Consider the following 24,883-nt stretch of genomic DNA (forward strand, 5'->3'; position numbering starts at 1 on the left):
CTGGGTCGGGAAGATCCCCTGGAGAAGGTAATGGCAACCCACTCCAGTATTCTCGCCTGGGAAATGCCACGGACAGAGGAGCCTGATGGGCCGCACTCCATGCGTCCTATAAGAGTTGGGCTCAACCCAGCAACTACAAACAGAAGTATTTCCAAAGACCACACTCGTGTGTGTGTGTGTGTGTGTGTGTGTCTGTCTGTCTGTGTGCCTGCCTGTGGTTCGTCTGCTCTCTCAGGAAGGTCGGGTGCTTGGCGGGCGGCGTGGGGACAAGGGGGGCGCCTCGGTAGGGCAAAGGGGCGGGGCTGAGGCGCTCCGGTCGACCGCGCCTCCGTGGCTCCCGGTGGGTTTGGGCAGCGGGCAGGTGCCGGGCAAGTTGGGCGCTCAAGATTCGCTGCGCCTAGGCCCGCAGGAGGTTCAGAGGCCCCCGGGCCGCGGGGATCGGGAGGCGGCGGGCCCCGAAGACCGACACCTCCGGGGTCGCGCGGCCCTGAGCGGCGAACGGGATGGGGGGGAGGCGCCGCTCAGCCAGCGCGGCCGGGTCTGGAGTGGCCGGGGGTGGGAGGGCGCCGAGACCTCCGCACCCCTCAGCCCACCCCCCAGGCCCCGCGCGCACGCACGCACGCCCTCCCGGTCACTGGGGGGTCCTGGAAGCCCATCGGGCCCCCGGGCCCGGCCAGGCGGTTGCTGGTCTGGTGTTGGCGGTGTTCGGGGGCCGGGCCGGCGTCAGCAGGCTGGAGTGCGGTCGCGGGTCGTGCGGCTCAAGTACAGCACGGCCCCCCGAGGAGAGGGGCGGCCCGTTGGCCCGACCTGCAGGTCAGAGCGAAAGGGAGGCGAAGCGCAAGGCTCTTAGGGCGCCCCGCGGCGGCCGCGCCCGTCTCCGGCCCTATCGGCCTGAAGGCGCCCGATCTCGTCTGATCTCGGAAGCTAAGCAGGGTCGGGCCTGTTCAGTATCTTGGATGGGAGACCACCTGGGAATTCCGGGTGCTGGAGGCTTTTTTGCCTACCAGAAGAGGTCCTTTAGCCCCCGCCCCCGCGTCCCAATTCTTGGACCCACACCCCCCTCGCCCCCCCGCCACCCCCGCAGCCCCAGCCCCTCCCGGGGCGGGGGGAGTGAGTGGGTGGCCGGGGCCCCGACTCCCGCTGCAGACCTGGGTTGCCTCCCCGCGGCCCGCGAGCCCCTCCGCCTTCGCATTCGGCTTTCAGGAAACCAGACGACCGGCCGTCCCGTCTCCCTCTGGGGCTCCTTTGGCTTGCCTCAGGCAATCCCGGGGCTTGCACCGACTCCAGCCAGAGCCCCAGCCCCCGCCCCACCCCCAGCCTCGCAGGCGATCGCGCATGCGCATGCGAGCGCGCGCACAGATCGATGTGCCCAAACGGGGCATCTAGCTTGTTGGCTTGTACTGGGGGTGGATCTATGCCTGGGAGTGGGACTGCTGAACCATAGGCTACTTCTACTTTTAGTTCCTTCGCGAACCTCCATACTCTTTTCCATCCCGGCTGTACCAACTCCCATTCCTACTCAGCGTGGAGGAGAGTTCCCTTTGCTCCACAGCTTCTCCAGCATCTGCTATGGACAGACATTGCAATGAGGCCCAATCGGACTCGGGCGAAGTGGTCCCTCCTTGGCGTTTGGAGTTGAGTCTCTCCAATCATTAGTGACGTGGAGCAAGATGACCGTTTGGAAATGCAGATGCAATTCTCTCACCATCCTGCTCCAACGGCTCTTGTATTTTCCCATCATATTGAAGATACGACCAATTCCCTTCATGCCTGCTCCTCACGTTCTTCTCGGATGTCTTTTCCCTGGAATGCCCTCTGCACTCTTTGGCTTCCATCCCATAGGGCATTTTCATTTCTTGAACGTCCTAAGTTTCCCTGGTCACCTAGACTTCCAGGATGCTGTTTTCCCTGCCTGAAATTCTTCCTGCATCTCAACCCTGGTTTACGTAGGTTCCACCTATGGACCTCAACGCAATGGTTACTCTGAAAAGCCTTCCCTGACACCCAGGTTTTGGTGAGGGTAGAGGCCCCTCGACAAGTTCTCCAAGGATCTGCCTGTGATGTATCATTAGATTCGTCTCAGTGAAAGCAGGAACTCTGTGTCTGCTTCTCTCCGCCTTCTAGTTCCAGAAACTTATTACATGCCTCCCAGCTCATCGTAGGTGCTCAGGATTTACTTAGTGTGTGAAAGACAGAAAAGTTCTTGGAAGCCTCAAGGTGTCACTTGGCTCGGCACTTTTGATCTCTTTGTGTATTTGGCGATTCCATTCTTTCCTTTCCTGGGTTCATGTGTACGCTATATTCAAGGCACAATCTAAGGCATTAAGACATATCCATCAGTATGGGTTCTTGCTTTCAAGGAACTCGTACAGCAGATTTCTACAGTTTAGGGCTTTTCAAATGCTCTAGAAGAATGTGAACGTTCAGTGTGATCCATTTTCATTTCCAAGAAAGATCGTTTGACTTCCATAGCAAAGGTGGAGACCTTCCGACGTGTAGTCCAATACTTAGACCTTGACCATGTCAGGCAAGTCTTGCGGTTCCTTCTGGAGGTGTGTGGCTCTTGCAGAAACGTGAAGATCTTCCATCGTCCTCGGACTTTGGTGTCATTTGCAATCATCAAGAAAGCTTCCAGGTATAGGTTCCAGACCACCACCGCACACACTCGGTAGGCAACGGAGTGGATTCCAGGAATATGCGTTGTTAACCAGCATCACCGTTGATATTGTTGCTGCACGCTCTATGCAGTGGCCAGGGCCTGGATTGTCCACTGGGTCTCATGTGGAATGGAAAGAAGGGCTTCCCCCACCCCCCACCCCACCCCCCACTGTTGACAGCCTTGTGACTAGAAACGGGCCCCGAAACAAGAATCAGACAAACCAGATAAGCCCAGATGGTAGTCCATGAGATGAAGGAACTAAGCAGCTGGTTGGGATGGCGCCAAGGGGAAAGGTTGCTCTTTTTGTCTCCCGCTCTACTCCTTTCTTCCTGGACGCCTTAGGGGTTCATCATGGAGATTTGAAATAAAGTTCACCAAAGTCATATGTGTTGAATCAAGATTTTGCATTTCACCATCTCTCAAAAACGAAGAGTGCTTAACCTGCACAGGTTTCTTTCAAAAAAGTCAATAGCTTTTCAGTTCTGGGGTTTCTCTCTTGCCTTGTTCAAGTAGCCTTAAGAGTAAAAATCAACGAAAACTAAAGAAAGATTCCAAGATACCAACAAAGGACACCTTCTGTTTCTTCAATCATCTTTCCACTTAGTAGCACACGAGCTCTTTTCTTTGTATTTTGCCTAGGGAATTCGCAATGTGCTGGTTCAGATGGCAAGGCATCCGCCCGCAGGAGACTCGGGTTTGACCCCTGGGTCGGGAAGATCCCCTGGAGAAGGTAATGGCAACCCACTCCAGTATTCTCGCCTGGGAAATGCCACGGACAGAGGAGCCTGATGGGCCGCACTCCATGCGTCCTATAAGAGTTGGGCTCAACCCAGCAACTACAAACAGAAGTATTTCCAAAGACCACACTCGTGTGTGTGTGTGTGTGTGTGTGTGTGTGTGTCTGTCTGTCTGTGTGCCTGCCTGTGGTTCGTCTGCTCTCTCAGGAAGGTCGGGTGCTTGGCGGGCGGCGTGGGGACAAGGGGGGCGCCTCGGTAGGGCAAAGGGGCGGGGCTGAGGCGCTCCGGTCGACCGCGCCTCCGTGGCTCCCGGTGGGTTTGGGCAGCGGGCAGGTGCCGGGCAAGTTGGGCGCTCAAGATTCGCTGAGCCTAGGCCCGCAGGAGGTTCAGAGGCCCCCGGGCCGCGGGGATCGGGAGGCGGCGGGCCCCGAAGACCGACACCTCCGGGGTCGCGCGGCCCTGAGCAGCGAACGGGATGGGGGGGGGGCGGGGAGGCGCCGCTCAGCCAGCGCGGCCGGGTCTGGAGTGGCCGGGGGTGGGAGGGCGCCGAGACCTCCGCACCCCTCAGCCCACCCCCCAGGCCCCGCGCGCACGCACGCACGCCCTCCCGGTCACTGGGGGGTCCTGGAAGCCCATCGGGCCCCCGGGCCCGGCCAGGCGGTTGCTGGTCTGGGGTTGGCGGTGTTCGGGGGCCGGGCCGGCGTCAGCAGGCTGGAGTGCGGTCGCGGGTCGTGCGGCTCAAGTACAGCACGGCCCCCCGAGGAGAGGGGCGGCCCGTTGGCCCGACCTGCAGGTCAGAGCGAAAGGGAGGCGAAGCGCAAGGCTCTTAGGGCGCCCCGCGGCGGCCGCGCCCGTCTCCGGCCCTATCGGCCTGAAGGCGCCCGATCTCGTCTGATCTCGGAAGCTAAGCAGGGTCGGGCCTGTTCAGTATCTTGGATGGGAGACCACCTGGGAATTCCGGGTGCTGGAGGCTTTTTTGCCTACCAGAAGAGGTCCTTTAGCCCCCGCCCCCGCGTCCCAATTCTTGGACCCACACCCCCCTCGCCCCCCCGCCACCCCCGCAGCCCCAGCCCCTCCCGGGGCGGGGGGAGTGAGTGGGTGGCCGGGGCCCCGACTCCCGCTGCAGACCTGGGTTGCCTCCCCGCGGCCCGCGAGCCCCTCCGCCTTCGCATTCGGCTTTCAGGAAACCAGACGACCGGCCGTCCCGTCTCCCTCTGGGGCTCCTTTGGCTTGCCTCAGGCAATCCCGGGGCTTGCACCGACTCCAGCCAGAGCCCCAGCCCCCGCCCCACCCCCAGCCTCGCAGGCGATCGCGCATGCGCATGCGAGCGCGCACAGATCGATGTGCCCAAACGGGGCATCTAGCTTGTTGGCTTGTACTGGGGGTGGATCTATGCCTGGGAGTGGGACTGCTGAACCATAGGCTACTTCTACTTTTAGTTCCTTCGCGAACCTCCATACTCTTTTCCATCCCGGCTGTACCAACTCCCATTCCTACTCAGCGTGGAGGAGAGTTCCCTTTGCTCCACAGCTTCTCCAGCATCTGCTATGGACAGACATTGCAATGAGGCCCAATCGGACTCGGGCGAAGTGGTCCCTCCTTGGCGTTTGGAGTTGAGTCTCTCCAATCATTAGTGACGTGGAGCAAGATGACCGTTTGGAAATGCAGATGCAATTCTCTCACCATCCTGCTCCAACGGCTCTTGTATTTTCCCATCATATTGAAGATACGACCAATTCCCTTCATGCCTGCTCCTCACGTTCTTCTCGGATGTCTTTTCCCTGGAATGCCCTCTGCACTCTTTGGCTTCCATCCCATAGGGCATTTTCATTTCTTGAACGTCCTAAGTTTCCCTGGTCACCTAGACTTCCAGGATGCTGTTTTCCCTGCCTGAAATTCTTCCTGCATCTCAACCCTGGTTTACGTAGGTTCCACCTATGGACCTCAACGCAATGGTTACTCTGAAAAGCCTTCCCTGACACCCAGGTTTTGGTGAGGGTAGAGGCCCCTCGACAAGTTCTCCAAGGATCTGCCTGTGATGTATCATTAGATTCGTCTCAGTGAAAGCAGGAACTCTGTGTCTGCTTCTCTCCGCCTTCTAGTTCCAGAAACTTATTACATGCCTCCCAGCTCATCGTAGGTGCTCAGGATTTACTTAGTGTGTGAAAGACAGAAAAGTTCTTGGAAGCCTCAAGGTGTCACTTGGCTCGGCACTTTTGATCTCTTTGTGTATTTGGCGATTCCATTCTTTCCTTTCCTGGGTTCATGTGTACGCTATATTCAAGGCACAATCTAAGGCATTAAGACATATCCATCAGTATGGGTTCTTGCTTTCAAGGAACTCGTACAGCAGTGCTCTAGAAGAATGTGAACGTTCAGTGTGATCCATTTTCATTTCCAAGAAAGATCGTTTGACTTCCATAGCAAAGGTGGAGACCTTCCGACGTGTAGTCCAATACTTAGACCTTGACCATGTCAGGCAAGTCTTGCGGTTCCTTCTGGAGGTGTGTGGCTCTTGCAGAAACGTGAAGATCTTCCATCGTCCTCGGACTTTGGTGTCATTTGCAATCATCAAGAAAGCTTCCAGGTATAGGTTCCAGACCACCACCGCACACACTCGGTAGGCAACGGAGTGGATTCCAGGAATATGCGTTGTTAACCAGCATCACCGTTGATATTGTTGCTGCACGCTCTATGCAGTGGCCAGGGCCTGGATTGTCCACTGGGTCTCATGTGGAATGGAAAGAAGGGCTTCCCCCACCCCCCACCCCACCCCCCACTGTTGACAGCCTTGTGACTAGAAACGGGCCCCGAAACAAGAATCAGACAAACCAGATAAGCCCAGATGGTAGTCCATGAGATGAAGGAACTAAGCAGCTGGTTGGGATGGCGCCAAGGGGAAAGGTTGCTCTTTTTGTCTCCCGCTCTACTCCTTTCTTCCTGGACGCCTTAGGGGTTCATCATGGAGATTTGAAATAAAGTTCACCAAAGTCATATGTGTTGAATCAAGATTTTGCATTTCACCATCTCTCAAAAACGAAGAGTGCTTAACCTGCACAGGTTTCTTTCAAAAAAGTCAATAGCTTTTCAGTTCTGGGGTTTCTCTCTTGCCTTGTTCAAGTAGCCTTAAGAGTAAAAATCAACGAAAACTAAAGAAAGATTCCAAGATACCAACAAAGGACACCTTCTGTTTCTTCAATCATCTTTCCACTTAGTAGCACACGAGCTCTTTTCTTTGTATTTTGCCTAGGGAATTCGCAATGTGCTGGTTCAGATGGCAAGGCATCCGCCCGCAGGAGACTCGGGTTTGACCCCTGGGTCGGGAAGATCCCCTGGAGAAGGTAATGGCAACCCACTCCAGTATTCTCGCCTGGGAAATGCCACGGACAGAGGAGCCTGATGGGCCGCACTCCATGCGTCCTATAAGAGTTGGGCTCAACCCAGCAACTACAAACAGAAGTATTTCCAAAGACCACACTCGTGTGTGTGTGTGTGTGTGTGTGTGTGTGTGTGTGTCTGTCTGTCTGTCTGTCTGTGTGCCTGCCTGTGGTTCGTCTGCTCTCTCAGGAAGGTCGGGTGCTTGGCGGGCGGCGTGGGGACAAGGGGGGCGCCTCGGTAGGGCAAAGGGGCGGGGCTGAGGCGCTCCGGTCGACCGCGCCTCCGTGGCTCCCGGTGGGTTTGGGCAGCGGGCAGGTGCCGGGCAAGTTGGGCGCTCAAGATTCGCTGCGCCTAGGCCCGCAGGAGGTTCAGAGGCCCCCGGGCCGCGGGGATCGGGAGGCGGCGGGCCCCGAAGACCGACACCTCCGGGGTCGCGCGGCCCTGAGCGGCGAACGGGATGGGGGGGAGGCGCCGCTCAGCCAGCGCGGCCGGGTCTGGAGTGGCCGGGGGTGGGAGGGCGCCGAGACCTCCGCACCCCTCAGCCCACCCCCCAGGCCCCGCGCGCACGCACGCACGCCCTCCCGGTCACTGGGGGGTCCTGGAAGCCCATCGGGCCCCCGGGCCCGGCCAGGCGGTTGCTGGTCTGGGGTTGGCGGTGTTCGGGGGCCGGGCCGGCGTCAGCAGGCTGGAGTGCGGTCGCGGGTCGTGCGGCTCAAGTACAGCACGGCCCCCCGAGGAGAGGGGCGGCCCGTTGGCCCGACCTGCAGGTCAGAGCGAAAGGGAGGCGAAGCGCAAGGCTCTTAGGGCGCCCCGCGGCGGCCGCGCCCGTCTCCGGCCCTATCGGCCTGAAGGCGCCCGATCTCGTCTGATCTCGGAAGCTAAGCAGGGTCGGGCCTGTTCAGTATCTTGGATGGGAGACCACCTGGGAATTCCGGGTGCTGGAGGCTTTTTTGCCTACCAGAAGAGGTCCTTTAGCCCCCGCCCCGCGTCCCAATTCTTGGACCCACACCCCCCTCGCCCCCCCGCCACCCCCGCAGCCCCAGCCCCTCCCGGGGCGGGGGGAGTGAGTGGGTGGCCGGGGCCCCGACTCCCGCTGCAGACCTGGGTTGCCTCCCCGCGGCCCGCGAGCCCCTCCGCCTTCGCATTCGGCTTTCAGGAAACCAGACGACCGGCCGTCCCGTCTCCCTCTGGGGCTCCTTTGGCTTGCCTCAGGCAATCCCGGGGCTTGCACCGACTCCAGCCAGAGCCCCAGCCCCCGCCCCACCCCCAGCCTCGCAGGCGATCGCGCATGCGCATGCGAGCGCGCGCACAGATCGATGTGCCCAAACGGGGCATCTAGCTTGTTGGCTTGTACTGGGGGTGGATCTATGCCTGGGAGTGGGACTGCTGAACCATAGGCTACTTCTACTTTTAGTTCCTTCGCGAACCTCCATACTCTTTTCCATCCCGGCTGTACCAACTCCCATTCCTACTCAGCGTGGAGGAGAGTTCCCTTTGCTCCACAGCTTCTCCAGCATCTGCTATGGACAGACATTGCAATGAGGCCCAATCGGACTCGGGCGAAGTGGTCCCTCCTTGGCGTTTGGAGTTGAGTCTCTCCAATCATTAGTGACGTGGAGCAAGATGACCGTTTGGAAATGCAGATGCAATTCTCTCACCATCCTGCTCCAACGGCTCTTGTATTTTCCCATCATATTGAAGATACGACCAATTCCCTTCATGCCTGCTCCTCACGTTCTTCTCGGATGTCTTTTCCCTGGAATGCCCTCTGCACTCTTTGGCTTCCATCCCATAGGGCATTTTCATTTCTTGAACGTCCTAAGTTTCCCTGGTCACCTAGACTTCCAGGATGCTGTTTTCCCTGCCTGAAATTCTTCCTGCATCTCAACCCTGGTTTACGTAGGTTCCACCTATGGACCTCAACGCAATGGTTACTCTGAAAAGCCTTCCCTGACACCCAGGTTTTGGTGAGGGTAGAGGCCCCTCGACAAGTTCTCCAAGGATCTGCCTGTGATGTATCATTAGATTCGTCTCAGTGAAAGCAGGAACTCTGTGTCTGCTTCTCTCCGCCTTCTAGTTCCAGAAACTTATTACATGCCTCCCAGCTCATCGTAGGTGCTCAGGATTTACTTAGTGTGTGAAAGACAGAAAAGTTCTTGGAAGCCTCAAGGTGTCACTTGGCTCGGCACTTTTGATCTCTTTGTGTATTTGGCGATTCCATTCTTTCCTTTCCTGGGTTCATGTGTACGCTATATTCAAGGCACAATCTAAGGCATTAAGACATATCCATCAGTATGGGTTCTTGCTTTCAAGGAACTCGTACAGCAGATTTCTACAGTTTAGGGCTTTTCAAATGCTCTAGAAGAATGTGAACGTTCAGTGTGATCCATTTTCATTTCCAAGAAAGATCGTTTGACTTCCATAGCAAAGGTGGAGACCTTCCGACGTGTAGTCCAATACTTAGACCTTGACCATGTCAGGCAAGTCTTGCGGTTCCTTCTGGAGGTGTGTGGCTCTTGCAGAAACGTGAAGATCTTCCATCGTCCTCGGACTTTGGTGTCATTTGCAATCATCAAGAAAGCTTCCAGGTATAGGTTCCAGACCACCACCGCACACACTCGGTAGGCAACGGAGTGGATTCCAGGAATATGCGTTGTTAACCAGCATCACCGTTGATATTGTTGCTGCACGCTCTATGCAGTGGCCAGGGCCTGGATTGTCCACTGGGTCTCATGTGGAATGGAAAGAAGGGCTTCCCCCACCCCCCACCCCACCCCCCACTGTTGACAGCCTTGTGACTAGAAACGGGCCCCGAAACAAGAATCAGACAAACCAGATAAGCCCAGATGGTAGTCCATGAGATGAAGGAACTAAGCAGCTGGTTGGGATGGCGCCAAGGGGAAAGGTTGCTCTTTTTGTCTCCCGCTCTACTCCTTTCTTCCTGGACGCCTTAGGGGTTCATCATGGAGATTTGAAATAAAGTTCACCAAAGTCATATGTGTTGAATCAAGATTTTGCATTTCACCATCTCTCAAAAACGAAGAGTGCTTAACCTGCACAGGTTTCTTTCAAAAAAGTCAATAGCTTTTCAGTTCTGGGGTTTCTCTCTTGCCTTGTTCAAGTAGCCTTAAGAGTAAAAATCAACGAAAACTAAAGAAAGATTCCAAGATACCAACAAAGGACACCTTCTGTTTCTTCAATCATCTTTCCACTTAGTAGCACACGAGCTCTTTTCTTTGTATTTTGCCTAGGGAATTCGCAATGTGCTGGTTCAGATGGCAAGGCATCCGCCCGCAGGAGACTCGGGTTTGACCCCTGGGTCGGGAAGATCCCCTGGAGAAGGTAATGGCAACCCACTCCAGTATTCTCGCCTGGGAAATGCCACGGACAGAGGAGCCTGATGGGCCGCACTCCATGCGTCCTATAAGAGTTGGGCTCAACCCAGCAACTACAAACAGAAGTATTTCCAAAGACCACACTCGTGTGTGTGTGTGTGTGTGTGTGTGTGTGTGTGTCTGTCTGTCTGTCTGTCTGTGTGCCTGCCTGTGGTTCGTCTGCTCTCTCAGGAAGGTCGGGTGCTTGGCGGGCGGCGTGGGGACAAGGGGGGCGCCTCGGTAGGGCAAAGGGGCGGGGCTGAGGCGCTCCGGTCGACCGCGCCTCCGTGGCTCCCGGTGGGTTTGGGCAGCGGGCAGGTGCCGGGCAAGTTGGGCGCTCAAGATTCGCTGCGCCTAGGCCCGCAGGAGGTTCAGAGGCCCCCGGGCCGCGGGGATCGGGAGGCGGCGGGCCCCGAAGACCGACACCTCCGGGGTCGCGCGGCCCTGAGCGGCGAACGGGATGGGGGGGAGGCGCCGCTCAGCCAGCGCGGCCGGGTCTGGAGTGGCCGGGGGTGGGAGGGCGCCGAGACCTCCGCACCCCTCAGCCCACCCCCCAGGCCCCGCGCGCACGCACGCACGCCCTCCCGGTCACTGGGGGGTCCTGGAAGCCCATCGGGCCCCCGGGCCCGGCCAGGCGGTTGCTGGTCTGGGGTTGGCGGTGTTCGGGGGCCGGGCCGGCGTCAGCAGGCTGGAGTGCGGTCGCGGGTCGTGCGGCTCAAGTACAGCACGGCCCCCCGAGGAGAGGGGCGGCCCGTTGGCCCGACCTGCAGGTCAGAGCGAAAGGGAGGCGAAGCGCAAGGCTCTTAGGGCGCCCCGCGGCGGCCGCGCCCGTCTCCGGCCCTATCGGCCTGAAGGCGCCCGATCTCGTCTGATCTCGGAAGCTAAGCAGGGTCGGGCCTGTTCAGTATCTTGGATGGGAGACCACCTGGGAATTCCGGGTGCTGGAGGCTTTTTTGCCTACCAGAAGAGGTCCTTTAGCCCCCGCCCCGCGTCCCAATTCTTGGACCCACACCCCCCTCGCCCCCCCGCCACCCCCGCAGCCCCAGCCCCTCCCGGGGCGGGGGGAGTGAGTGGGTGGCCGGGGCCCCGACTCCCGCTGCAGACCTGGGTTGCCTCCCCGCGGCCCGCGAGCCCCTCCGCCTTCGCATTCGGCTTTCAGGAAACCAGACGACCGGCCGTCCCGTCTCCCTCTGGGGCTCCTTTGGCTTGCCTCAGGCAATCCCGGGGCTTGCACCGACTCCAGCCAGAGCCCCAGCCCCCGCCCCACCCCCAGCCTCGCAGGCGATCGCGCATGCGCATGCGAGCGCGCGCACAGATCGATGTGCCCAAACGGGGCATCTAGCTTGTTGGCTTGTACTGGGGGTGGATCTATGCCTGGGAGTGGGACTGCTGAACCATAGGCTACTTCTACTTTTAGTTCCTTCGCGAACCTCCATACTCTTTTCCATCCCGGCTGTACCAACTCCCATTCCTACTCAGCGTGGAGGAGAGTTCCCTTTGCTCCACAGCTTCTCCAGCATCTGCTATGGACAGACATTGCAATGAGGCCCAATCGGACTCGGGCGAAGTGGTCCCTCCTTGGCGTTTGGAGTTGAGTCTCTCCAATCATTAGTGACGTGGAGCAAGATGACCGTTTGGAAATGCAGATGCAATTCTCTCACCATCCTGCTCCAACGGCTCTTGTATTTTCCCATCATATTGAAGATACGACCAATTCCCTTCATGCCTGCTCCTCACGTTCTTCTCGGATGTCTTTTCCCTGGAATGCCCTCTGCACTCTTTGGCTTCCATCCCATAGGGCATTTTCATTTCTTGAACGTCCTAAGTTTCCCTGGTCACCTAGACTTCCAGGATGCTGTTTTCCCTGCCTGAAATTCTTCCTGCATCTCAACCCTGGTTTACGTAGGTTCCACCTATGGACCTCAACGCAATGGTTACTCTGAAAAGCCTTCCCTGACACCCAGGTTTTGGTGAGGGTAGAGGCCCCTCGACAAGTTCTCCAAGGATCTGCCTGTGATGTATCATTAGATTCGTCTCAGTGAAAGCAGGAACTCTGTGTCTGCTTCTCTCCGCCTTCTAGTTCCAGAAACTTATTACATGCCTCCCAGCTCATCGTAGGTGCTCAGGATTTACTTAGTGTGTGAAAGACAGAAAAGTTCTTGGAAGCCTCAAGGTGTCACTTGGCTCGGCACTTTTGATCTCTTTGTGTATTTGGCGATTCCATTCTTTCCTTTCCTGGGTTCATGTGTACGCTATATTCAAGGCACAATCTAAGGCATTAAGACATATCCATCAGTATGGGTTCTTGCTTTCAAGGAACTCGTACAGCAGATTTCTACAGTTTAGGGCTTTTCAAATGCTCTAGAAGAATGTGAACGTTCAGTGTGATCCATTTTCATTTCCAAGAAAGATCGTTTGACTTCCATAGCAAAGGTGGAGACCTTCCGACGTGTAGTCCAATACTTAGACCTTGACCATGTCAGGCAAGTCTTGCGGTTCCTTCTGGAGGTGTGTGGCTCTTGCAGAAACGTGAAGATCTTCCATCGTCCTCGGACTTTGGTGTCATTTGCAATCATCAAGAAAGCTTCCAGGTATAGGTTCCAGACCACCACCGCACACACTCGGTAGGCAACGGAGTGGATTCCAGGAATATGCGTTGTTAACCAGCATCACCGTTGATATTGTTGCTGCACGCTCTATGCAGTGGCCAGGGCCTGGATTGTCCACTGGGTCTCATGTGGAATGGAAAGAAGGGCTTCCCCCACCCCCCACCCCACCCCCCACTGTTGACAGCCTTGTGACTAGAAACGGGCCCCGAAACAAGAATCAGACAAACCAGATAAGCCCAGATGGTAGTCCATGAGATGAAGGAACTAAGCAGCTGGTTGGGATGGCGCCAAGGGGAAAGGTTGCTCTTTTTGTCTCCCGCTCTACTCCTTTCTTCCTGGACGCCTTAGGGGTTCATCATGGAGATTTGAAATAAAGTTCACCAAAGTCATATGTGTTGAATCAAGATTTTGCATTTCACCATCTCTCAAAAACGAAGAGTGCTTAACCTGCACAGGTTTCTTTCAAAAAAGTCAATAGCTTTTCAGTTCTGGGGTTTCTCTCTTGCCTTGTTCAAGTAGCCTTAAGAGTAAAAATCAACGAAAACTAAAGAAAGATTCCAAGATACCAACAAAGGACACCTTCTGTTTCTTCAATCATCTTTCCACTTAGTAGCACACGAGCTCTTTTCTTTGTATTTTGCCTAGGGAATTCGCAATGTGCTGGTTCAGATGGCAAGGCATCCGCCCGCAGGAGACTCGGGTTTGACCCCTGGGTCGGGAAGATCCCCTGGAGAAGGTAATGGCAACCCACTCCAGTATTCTCGCCTGGGAAATGCCACGGACAGAGGAGCCTGATGGGCCGCACTCCATGCGTCCTATAAGAGTTGGGCTCAACCCAGCAACTACAAACAGAAGTATTTCCAAAGACCACACTCGTGTGTGTGTGTGTGTGTGTGTGTGTGTGTGTGTGTCTGTCTGTCTGTGTGCCTGCCTGTGGTTCGTCTGCTCTCTCAGGAAGGTCGGGTGCTTGGCGGGCGGCGTGGGGACAAGGGGGGCGCCTCGGTAGGGCAAAGGGGCGGGGCTGAGGCGCTCCGGTCGACCGCGCCTCCGTGGCTCCCGGTGGGTTTGGGCAGCGGGCAGGTGCCGGGCAAGTTGGGCGCTCAAGATTCGCTGAGCCTAGGCCCGCAGGAGGTTCAGAGGCCCCCGGGCCGCGGGGATCGGGAGGCGGCGGGCCCCGAAGACCGACACCTCCGGGGTCGCGCGGCCCTGAGCAGCGAACGGGATGGGGGGGGGGGGCGGGGAGGCGCCGCTCAGCCAGCGCGGCCGGGTCTGGAGTGGCCGGGGGTGGGAGGGCGCCGAGACCTCCGCACCCCTCAGCCCACCCCCCAGGCCCCGCGCGCACGCACGCACGCCCTCCCGGTCACTGGGGGGTCCTGGAAGCCCATCGGGCCCCCGGGCCCGGCCAGGCGGTTGCTGGTCTGGTGTTGGCGGTGTTCGGGGGCCGGGCCGGCGTCAGCAGGCTGGAGTGCGGTCGCGGGTCGTGCGGCTCAAGTACAGCACGGCCCCCCGAGGAGAGGGGCGGCCCGTTGGCCCGACCTGCAGGTCAGAGCGAAAGGGAGGCGAAGCGCAAGGCTCTTAGGGCGCCCCGCGGCGGCCGCGCCCGTCTCCGGCCCTATCGGCCTGAAGGCGCCCGATCTCGTCTGATCTCGGAAGCTAAGCAGGGTCGGGCCTGTTCAGTATCTTGGATGGGAGACCACCTGGGAATTCCGGGTGCTGGAGGCTTTTTTGCCTACCAGAAGAGGTCCTTTAGCCCCCGCCCCGCGTCCCAATTCTTGGACCCACACCCCCCTCGCCCCCCCGCCACCCCCGCAGCCCCAGCCCCTCCCGGGGCGGGGGGAGTGAGTGGGTGGCCGGGGCCCCGACTCCCGCTGCAGACCTGGGTTGCCTCCCCGCGGCCCGCGAGCCCCTCCGCCTTCGCATTCGGCTTTCAGGAAACCAGACGACCGGCCGTCCCGTCTCCCTCTGGGGCTCCTTTGGCTTGCCTCAGGCAATCCCGGGGCTTGCACCGACTCCAGCCAGAGCCCCAGCCCCCGCCCCACCCCCAGCCTCGCAGGCGATCGCGCATGCGCATGCGAGCGCGCGCACAGATCGATGTGCCCAAACGGGGCATCTAGCTTGTTGGCTTGTACTGGGGGTGGATCTATGCCTGGGAGTGGGACTGCTGAACCATAGGCTACTTCTACTTTTAGTTCCTTCGCGAACCTCCATACTCTTTTCCATCCCGGCTGTACCAACTCCCATTCCTACTCAGCGTGGAGGAGAGTTCCCTTTGCTCCACAGCTTCTCCAGCATCTGCTATGGACAGACATTGCAATGAGGCCCAATCGGACTCGGGCGAAGTGGTCCCTCCTTGGCGTTTGGAGTTGAGTCTCTCCAATCATTAGTGACGTGGAGCAAGATGACCGTTTGGAAATGCAGATGCAATTCTCTCACCATCCTGCTCCAACGGCTCTTGTATTTTCCCATCATATTGAAGATACGACCAATTCCCTTCATGCCTGCTCCTCACGTTCTTCTCGGATGTCTTTTCCCTGGAATGCCCTCTGCACTCTTTGGCTTCCATCCCATAGGGCATTTTCATTTCTTGAACGTCCTAAGTTTCCCTGGTCACCTAGACTTCCAGGATGCTGTTTTCCCTGCCTGAAATTCTTCCTGCATCTCAACCCTGGTTTACGTAGGTTCCACCTATGGACCTCAACGCAATGGTTACTCTGAAAAGCCTTCCCTGACACCCAGGTTTTGGTGAGGGTAGAGGCCCCTCGACAAGTTCTCCAAGGATCTGCCTGTGATGTATCATTAGATTCGTCTCAGTGAAAGCAGGAACTCTGTGTCTGCTTCTCTCCGCCTTCTAGTTCCAGAAACTTATTACATGCCTCCCAGCTCATCGTAGGTGCTCAGGATTTACTTAGTGTGTGAAAGACAGAAAAGTTCTTGGAAGCCTCAAGGTGTCACTTGGCTCGGCACTTTTGATCTCTTTGTGTATTTGGCGATTCCATTCTTTCCTTTCCTGGGTTCATGTGTACGCTATATTCAAGGCACAATCTAAGGCATTAAGACATATCCATCAGTATGGGTTCTTGCTTTCAAGGAACTCGTACAGCAGATTTCTACAGTTTAGGGCTTTTCAAATGCTCTAGAAGAATGTGAACGTTCAGTGTGATCCATTTTCATTTCCAAGAAAGATCGTTTGACTTCCATAGCAAAGGTGGAGACCTTCCGACGTGTAGTCCAATACTTAGACCTTGACCATGTCAGGCAAGTCTTGCGGTTCCTTCTGGAGGTGTGTGGCTCTTGCAGAAACGTGAAGATCTTCCATCGTCCTCGGACTTTGGTGTCATTTGCAATCATCAAGAAAGCTTCCAGGTATAGGTTCCAGACCACCACCGCACACACTCGGTAGGCAACGGAGTGGATTCCAGGAATATGCGTTGTTAACCAGCATCACCGTTGATATTGTTGCTGCACGCTCTATGCAGTGGCCAGGGCCTGGATTGTCCACTGGGTCTCATGTGGAATGGAAAGAAGGGCTTCCCCCACCCCCCACCCCACCCCCCACTGTTGACAGCCTTGTGACTAGAAACGGGCCCCGAAACAAGAATCAGACAAACCAGATAAGCCCAGATGGTAGTCCATGAGATGAAGGAACTAAGCAGCTGGTTGGGATGGCGCCAAGGGGAAAGGTTGCTCTTTTTGTCTCCCGCTCTACTCCTTTCTTCCTGGACGCCTTAGGGGTTCATCATGGAGATTTGAAATAAAGTTCACCAAAGTCATATGTGTTGAATCAAGATTTTGCATTTCACCATCTCTCAAAAACGAAGAGTGCTTAACCTGCACAGGTTTCTTTCAAAAAAGTCAATAGCTTTTCAGTTCTGGGGTTTCTCTCTTGCCTTGTTCAAGTAGCCTTAAGAGTAAAAATCAACGAAAACTAAAGAAAGATTCCAAGATACCAACAAAGGACACCTTCTGTTTCTTCAATCATCTTTCCACTTAGTAGCACACGAGCTCTTTTCTTTGTATTTTGCCTAGGGAATTCGCAATGTGCTGGTTCAGATGGCAAGGCATCCGCCCGCAGGAGACTCGGGTTTGACCCCTGGGTCGGGAAGATCCCCTGGAGAAGGTAATGGCAACCCACTCCAGTATTCTCGCCTGGGAAATGCCACGGACAGAGGAGCCTGATGGGCCGCACTCCATGCGTCCTATAAGAGTTGGGCTCAACCCAGCAACTACAAACAGAAGTATTTCCAAAGACCACACTCGTGTGTGTGTGTGTGTGTGTGTGTGTGTGTGTGTGTCTGTCTGTCTGTGTGCCTGCCTGTGGTTCGTCTGCTCTCTCAGGAAGGTCGGGTGCTTGGCGGGCGGCGTGGGGACAAGGGGGGCGCCTCGGTAGGGCAAAGGGGCGGGGCTGAGGCGCTCCGGTCGACCGCGCCTCCGTGGCTCCCGGTGGGTTTGGGCAGCGGGCAGGTGCCGGGCAAGTTGGGCGCTCAAGATTCGCTGAGCCTAGGCCCGCAGGAGGTTCAGAGGCCCCCGGGCCGCGGGGATCGGGAGGCGGCGGGCCCCGAAGACCGACACCTCCGGGGTCGCGCGGCCCTGAGCAGCGAACGGGATGGGGGGGGGGGCGGGGAGGCGCCGCTCAGCCAGCGCGGCCGGGTCTGGAGTGGCCGGGGGTGGGAGGGCGCCGAGACCTCCGCACCCCTCAGCCCACCCCCCAGGCCCCGCGCGCACGCACGCACGCCCTCCCGGTCACTGGGGGGTCCTGGAAGCCCATCGGGCCCCCGGGCCCGGCCAGGCGGTTGCTGGTCTGGTGTTGGCGGTGTTCGGGGGCCGGGCCGGCGTCAGCAGGCTGGAGTGCGGTCGCGGGTCGTGCGGCTCAAGTACAGCACGGCCCCCCGAGGAGAGGGGCGGCCCGTTGGCCCGACCTGCAGGTCAGAGCGAAAGGGAGGCGAAGCGCAAGGCTCTTAGGGCGCCCCGCGGCGGCCGCGCCCGTCTCCGGCCCTATCGGCCTGAAGGCGCCCGATCTCGTCTGATCTCGGAAGCTAAGCAGGGTCGGGCCTGTTCAGTATCTTGGATGGGAGACCACCTGGGAATTCCGGGTGCTGGAGGCTTTTTTGCCTACCAGAAGAGGTCCTTTAGCCCCCGCCCCGCGTCCCAATTCTTGGACCCACACCCCCCTCGCCCCCCCGCCACCCCCGCAGCCCCAGCCCCTCCCGGGGCGGGGGGAGTGAGTGGGTGGCCGGGGCCCCGACTCCCGCTGCAGACCTGGGTTGCCTCCCCGCGGCCCGCGAGCCCCTCCGCCTTCGCATTCGGCTTTCAGGAAACCAGACGACCGGCCGTCCCGTCTCCCTCTGGGGCTCCTTTGGCTTGCCTCAGGCAATCCCGGGGCTTGCACCGACTCCAGCCAGAGCCCCAGCCCCCGCCCCACCCCCAGCCTCGCAGGCGATCGCGCATGCGCATGCGAGCGCGCGCACAGATCGATGTGCCCAAACGGGGCATCTAGCTTGTTGGCTTGTACTGGGGGTGGATCTATGCCTGGGAGTGGGACTGCTGAACCATAGGCTACTTCTACTTTTAGTTCCTTCGCGAACCTCCATACTCTTTTCCATCCCGGCTGTACCAACTCCCATTCCTACTCAGCGTGGAGGAGAGTTCCCTTTGCTCCACAGCTTCTCCAGCATCTGCTATGGACAGACATTGCAATGAGGCCCAATCGGACTCGGGCGAAGTGGTCCCTCCTTGGCGTTTGGAGTTGAGTCTCTCCAATCATTAGTGACGTGGAGCAAGATGACCGTTTGGAAATGCAGATGCAATTCTCTCACCATCCTGCTCCAACGGCTCTTGTATTTTCCCATCATATTGAAGATACGACCAATTCCCTTCATGCCTGCTCCTCACGTTCTTCTCGGATGTCTTTTCCCTGGAATGCCCTCTGCACTCTTTGGCTTCCATCCCATAGGGCATTTTCATTTCTTGAACGTCCTAAGTTTCCCTGGTCACCTAGACTTCCAGGATGCTGTTTTCCCTGCCTGAAATTCTTCCTGCATCTCAACCCTGGTTTACGTAGGTTCCACCTATGGACCTCAACGCAATGGTTACTCTGAAAAGCCTTCCCTGACACCCAGGTTTTGGTGAGGGTAGAGGCCCCTCGACAAGTTCTCCAAGGATCTGCCTGTGATGTATCATTAGATTCGTCTCAGTGAAAGCAGGAACTCTGTGTCTGCTTCTCTCCGCCTTCTAGTTCCAGAAACTTATTACATGCCTCCCAGCTCATCGTAGGTGCTCAGGATTTACTTAGTGTGTGAAAGACAGAAAAGTTCTTGGAAGCCTCAAGGTGTCACTTGGCTCGGCACTTTTGATCTCTTTGTGTATTTGGCGATTCCATTCTTTCCTTTCCTGGGTTCATGTGTACGCTATATTCAAGGCACAATCTAAGGCATTAAGACATATCCATCAGTATGGGTTCTTGCTTTCAAGGAACTCGTACAGCAGATTTCTACAGTTTAGGGCTTTTCAAATGCTCTAGAAGAATGTGAACGTTCAGTGTGATCCATTTTCATTTCCAAGAAAGATCGTTTGACTTCCATAGCAAAGGTGGAGACCTTCCGACGTGTAGTCCAATACTTAGACCTTGACCATGTCAGGCAAGTCTTGCGGTTCCTTCTGGAGGTGTGTGGCTCTTGCAGAAACGTGAAGATCTTCCATCGTCCTCGGACTTTGGTGTCATTTGCAATCATCAAGAAAGCTTCCAGGTATAGGTTCCAGACCACCACCGCACACACTCGGTAGGCAACGGAGTGGATTCCAGGAATATGCGTTGTTAACCAGCATCACCGTTGATATTGTTGCTGCACGCTCTATGCAGTGGCCAGGGCCTGGATTGTCCACTGGGTCTCATGTGGAATGGAAAGAAGGGCTTCCCCCACCCCCCACCCCACCCCCCACTGTTGACAGCCTTGTGACTAGAAACGGGCCCCGAAACAAGAATCAGACAAACCAGATAAGCCCAGATGGTAGTCCATGAGATGAAGGAACTAAGCAGCTGGTTGGGATGGCGCCAAGGGGAAAGGTTGCTCTTTTTGTCTCCCGCTCTACTCCTTTCTTCCTGGACGCCTTAGGGGTTCATCATGGAGATTTGAAATAAAGTTCACCAAAGTCATATGTGTTGAATCAAGATTTTGCATTTCACCATCTCTCAAAAACGAAGAGTGCTTAACCTGCACAGGTTTCTTTCAAAAAAGTCAATAGCTTTTCAGTTCTGGGGTTTCTCTCTTGCCTTGCTCAAGTAGCCTTAAGAGTAAAAATCAACGAAAACTAAAGAAAGATTCCAAGATACCAACAAAGGACACCTTCTGTTTCTTCAATCATCTTTCCACTTAGTAGCACACGAGCTCTTTTCTTTGTATTTTGCCTAGGGAATTCGCAATGTGCTGGTTCAGATGGCAAGGCATCCGCCCGCAGGAGACTCGGGTTTGACCCCTGGGTCGGGAAGATCCCCTGGAGAAGGTAATGGCAACCCACTCCAGTATTCTCGCCTGGGAAATGCCACGGACAGAGGAGCCTGATGGGCCGCACTCCATGCGTCCTATAAGAGTTGGGCTCAACCCAGCAACTACAAACAGAAGTATTTCCAAAGACCACACTCGTGTGTGTGTGTGTGTGTGTGTGTGTGTGTCTGTCTGTCTGTGTGCCTGCCTGTGGTTCGTCTGCTCTCTCAGGAAGGTCGGGTGCTTGGCGGGCGGCGTGGGGACAAGGGGGGCGCCTCGGTAGGGCAAAGGGGCGGGGCTGAGGCGCTCCGGTCGACCGCGCCTCCGTGGCTCCCGGTGGGTTTGGGCAGCGGGCAGGTGCCGGGCAAGTTGGGCGCTCAAGATTCGCTGAGCCTAGGCCCGCAGGAGGTTCAGAGGCCCCCGGGCCGCGGGGATCGGGAGGCGGCGGGCCCCGAAGACCGACACCTCCGGGGTCGCGCGGCCCTGAGCAGCGAACGGGATGGGGGGGGGGGCGGGGAGGCGCCGCTCAGCCAGCGCGGCCGGGTCTGGAGTGGCCGGGGGTGGGAGGGCGCCGAGACCTCCGCACCCCTCAGCCCACCCCCCAGGCCCCGCGCGCACGCACGCACGCCCTCCCGGTCACTGGGGGGTCCTGGAAGCCCATCGGGCCCCCGGGCCCGGCCAGGCGGTTGCTGGTCTGGTGTTGGCGGTGTTCGGGGGCCGGGCCGGCGTCAGCAGGCTGGAGTGCGGTCGCGGGTCGTGCGGCTCAAGTACAGCACGGCCCCCCGAGGAGAGGGGCGGCCCGTTGGCCCGACCTGCAGGTCAGAGCGAAAGGGAGGCGAAGCGCAAGGCTCTTAGGGCGCCCCGCGGCGGCCGCGCCCGTCTCCGGCCCTATCGGCCTGAAGGCGCCCGATCTCGTCTGATCTCGGAAGCTAAGCAGGGTCGGGCCTGTTCAGTATCTTGGATGGGAGACCACCTGGGAATTCCGGGTGCTGGAGGCTTTTTTGCCTACCAGAAGAGGTCCTTTAGCCCCCGCCCCGCGTCCCAGTTCTTGGACCCACACCCCCCTCGCCCCCCCGCCACCCCCGCAGCCCCAGCCCCTCCCGGGGCGGGGGGAGTGAGTGGGTGGCCGGGGCCCCGACTCCCGCTGCAGACCTGGGTTGCCTCCCCGCGGCCCGCGAGCCCCTCCGCCTTCGCATTCGGCTTTCAGGAAACCAGACGACCGGCCGTCCCGTCTCCCTCTGGGGCTCCTTTGGCTTGCCTCAGGCAATCCCGGGGCTTGCACCGACTCCAGCCAGAGCCCCAGCCCCCGCCCCACCCCCAGCCTCGCAGGCGATCGCACATGCGCATGCGAGCGCGCGCACAGATCGATGTGCCCAAACGGGGCATCTAGCTTGTTGGCTTGTACTGGGGGTGGATCTATGCCTGGGAGTGGGACTGCTGAACCATAGGCTACTTCTACTTTTAGTTCCTTCGCGAACCTCCATACTCTTTTCCATCCCGGCTGTACCAACTCCCATTCCTACTCAGCGTGGAGGAGAGTTCCCTTTGCTCCACAGCTTCTCCAGCATCTGCTATGGACAGACATTGCAATGAGGCCCAATCGGACTCGGGCGAAGTGGTCCCTCCTTGGCGTTTGGAGTTGAGTCTCTCCAATCATTAGTGACGTGGAGCAAGATGACCGTTTGGAAATGCAGATGCAATTCTCTCACCATCCTGCTCCAACGGCTCTTGTATTTTCCCATCATATTGAAGATACGACCAATTCCCTTCATGCCTGCTCCTCACGTTCTTCTCGGATGTCTTTTCCCTGGAATGCCCTCTGCACTCTTTGGCTTCCATCCCATAGGGCATTTTCATTTCTTGAACGTCCTAAGTTTCCCTGGTCACCTAGACTTCCAGGATGCTGTTTTCCCTGCCTGAAATTCTTCCTGCATCTCAACCCTGGTTTACGTAGGTTCCACCTATGGACCTCAACGCAATGGTTACTCTGAAAAGCCTTCCCTGACACCCAGGTTTTGGTGAGGGTAGAGGCCCCTCGACAAGTTCTCCAAGGATCTGCCTGTGATGTATCATTAGATTCGTCTCAGTGAAAGCAGGAACTCTGTGTCTGCTTCTCTCCGCCTTCTAGTTCCAGAAACTTATTACATGCCTCCCAGCTCATCGTAGGTGCTCAGGATTTACTTAGTGTGTGAAAGACAGAAAAGTTCTTGGAAGCCTCAAGGTGTCACTTGGCTCGGCACTTTTGATCTCTTTGTGTATTTGGCGATTCCATTCTTTCCTTTCCTGGGTTCATGTGTACGCTATATTCAAGGCACAATCTAAGGCATTAAGACATATCCATCAGTATGGGTTCTTGCTTTCAAGGAACTCGTACAGCAGATTTCTACAGTTTAGGGCTTTTCAAATGCTCTAGAAGAATGTGAACGTTCAGTGTGATCCATTTTCATTTCCAAGAAAGATCGTTTGACTTCCATAGCAAAGGTGGAGACCTTCCGACGTGTAGTCCAATACTTAGACCTTGACCATGTCAGGCAAGTCTTGCGGTTCCTTCTGGAGGTGTGTGGCTCTTGCAGAAACGTGAAGATCTTCCATCGTCCTCGGACTTTGGTGTCATTTGCAATCATCAAGAAAGCTTCCAGGTATAGGTTCCAGACCACCACCGCACACACTCGGTAGGCAACGGAGTGGATTCCAGGAATATGCGTTGTTAACCAGCATCACCGTTGATATTGTTGCTGCACGCTCTATGCAGTGGCCAGGGCCTGGATTGTCCACTGGGTCTCATGTGGAATGGAAAGAAGGGCTTCCCCCACCCCCCACCCCACCCCCCACTGTTGACAGCCTTGTGACTAGAAACGGGCCCCGAAACAAGAATCAGACAAACCAGATAAGCCCAGATGGTAGTCCATGAGATGAAGGAACTAAGCAGCTGGTTGGGATGGCGCCAAGGGGAAAGGTTGCTCTTTTTGTCTCCCGCTCTACTCCTTTCTTCCTGGACGCCTTAGGGGTTCATCATGGAGATTTGAAATAAAGTTCACCAAAGTCATATGTGTTGAATCAAGATTTTGCATTTCACCATCTCTCAAAAACGAAGAGTGCTTAACCTGCACAGGTTTCTTTCAAAAAAGTCAATAGCTTTTCAGTTCTGGGGTTTCTCTCTTGCCTTGTTCAAGTAGCCTTAAGAGTAAAAATCAACGAAAACTAAAGAAAGATTCCAAGATACCAACAAAGGACACCTTCTGTTTCTTCAATCATCTTTCCACTTAGTAGCACACGAGCTCTTTTCTTTGTATTTTGCCTAGGGAATTCGCAATGTGCTGGTTCAGATGGCAAGGCATCCGCCCGCAGGAGACTCGGGTTTGACCCCTGGGTCGGGAAGATCCCCTGGAGAAGGTAATGGCAACCCACTCCAGTATTCTCGCCTGGGAAATGCCACGGACAGAGGAGCCTGATGGGCCGCACTCCATGGGTCCTATAAGAGTTGGGCTCAACCCAGCAACTACGAACAGAAGTATTTCCAAAGACCACACTCGTGTGTGTGTGTGTGTGTGTGTGTGTGTCTGTCTGTCTGTCTGTGTGCCTGCCTGTGGTTCGTCTGCTCTCTCAGGAAGGTCGGGTGCTTGGCGGGCGGCGTGGGGACAAGGGGGGCGCCTCGGTAGGGCAAAGGGGCGGGGCTGAGGCGCTCCGGTCGACCGCGCCTCCGTGGCTCCCGGTGGGTTTGGGCAGCGGGCAGGTGCCGGGCAAGTTGGGCGCTCAAGATTCGCTGAGCCTAGGCCCGCAGGAGGTTCAGAGGCCCCCGGGCCGCGGGGATCGGGAGGCGGCGGGCCCCGAAGACCGACACCTCCGGGGTCGCGCGGCCCTGAGCAGCGAACGGGATGGGGTGGGGGGAGGCCCCGCTCAGCCAGCGCGGCCGGGTCTGGAGTGGCCGGGGGTGGGAGGGCGCCGAGACCTCCGCACCCCTCAGCCCACCGCCCAGGCCCCGCGCGCACGCACGCACGCACGCCCTCCCGGTCACTGGGGGGTCCTGGAAGCCCATCGGGCCCCGGGCCCGGCCAGGCGGTTGCTGGTCTGGTGTTGGCGGTGTTCGGGGGCCGGGCCGGCGTCAGCAGGCTGGAGTGCGGTCGCGGGTCGTGCGGCTCAAGTACAGCACGGCCCCCGAGGAGAGGTGCGGCCCGTTGGCCCGACCTGCAGGTCAGAGCGAAAGGGAGGCGAAGCGCAAGGCTCTTAGGGCGCCCCGCGGCGGCCGCGCCCGTCTCCGGCCCTATCGGCCTGAAGGCGCCCGATCTCGTCTGATCTCGGAAGCTAAGCAGGGTCGGGTCTGTTTAGTATCTTGGATGGGAGACCACCTGGGAATTCCGGGTGCTGGAGGCTTTTTTGCCTACCAGAAGAGGTCCTTTAGCCCCCGCCCCGGGTCCCAATTCTTGGACCCACACCCCCCTCGCCCCCCCCCCCCCCCACCCCCGCAGCCCCAGCCCCTCCCGGGGCGGGGGATAGTGAGTGGGTAGCCGGGGCCCCGACTCCCGCTGCAGACCTGGGTTGCCTCCCCGCGGCCCGCGAGCCCCTCCGCCTTCGCATTCGGCTTTCAGGAAACCAGACGACCGGCCATCCCGTCTCCATCTGGGGCTCCTTTGGCTTGCCTCAGGCAATC

General features: G+C 57.5%; 8 pseudogenes; all 8 read left to right on the forward strand.

The window, feature by feature from the left end:
* The first annotated feature begins 873 nt into the window (after window positions 1-873).
* LOC129641078 (uncharacterized) lies at window positions 874-993 on the forward strand (annotated as a pseudogene).
* A 3,256-nt stretch (window positions 994-4,249) lies between these two features.
* LOC129641079 (uncharacterized) lies at window positions 4,250-4,369 on the forward strand (annotated as a pseudogene).
* Window positions 4,370-7,601: 3,232 nt separating this feature from the next.
* LOC129641080 (uncharacterized) lies at window positions 7,602-7,721 on the forward strand (annotated as a pseudogene).
* A 3,257-nt stretch (window positions 7,722-10,978) lies between these two features.
* On the forward strand, window positions 10,979-11,098 carry LOC129641081 (uncharacterized; annotated as a pseudogene).
* Window positions 11,099-14,359: 3,261 nt separating this feature from the next.
* On the forward strand, window positions 14,360-14,479 carry LOC129641082 (uncharacterized; annotated as a pseudogene).
* Window positions 14,480-17,739: 3,260 nt separating this feature from the next.
* On the forward strand, window positions 17,740-17,859 carry LOC129641083 (uncharacterized; annotated as a pseudogene).
* A 3,254-nt stretch (window positions 17,860-21,113) lies between these two features.
* On the forward strand, window positions 21,114-21,233 carry LOC129641084 (uncharacterized; annotated as a pseudogene).
* Window positions 21,234-24,486: 3,253 nt separating this feature from the next.
* Window positions 24,487-24,606, forward strand: LOC129641053 (uncharacterized; annotated as a pseudogene).
* The last annotated feature ends 277 nt before the right edge of the window (window positions 24,607-24,883 follow it).

The sequence above is a fragment of the Bubalus kerabau genome, unplaced genomic scaffold (genome assembly GCF_029407905.1).
Source record: "Bubalus kerabau isolate K-KA32 ecotype Philippines breed swamp buffalo unplaced genomic scaffold, PCC_UOA_SB_1v2 scaffold_70, whole genome shotgun sequence".
Classification (NCBI taxonomy): domain Eukaryota; kingdom Metazoa; phylum Chordata; class Mammalia; order Artiodactyla; family Bovidae; genus Bubalus; species Bubalus kerabau.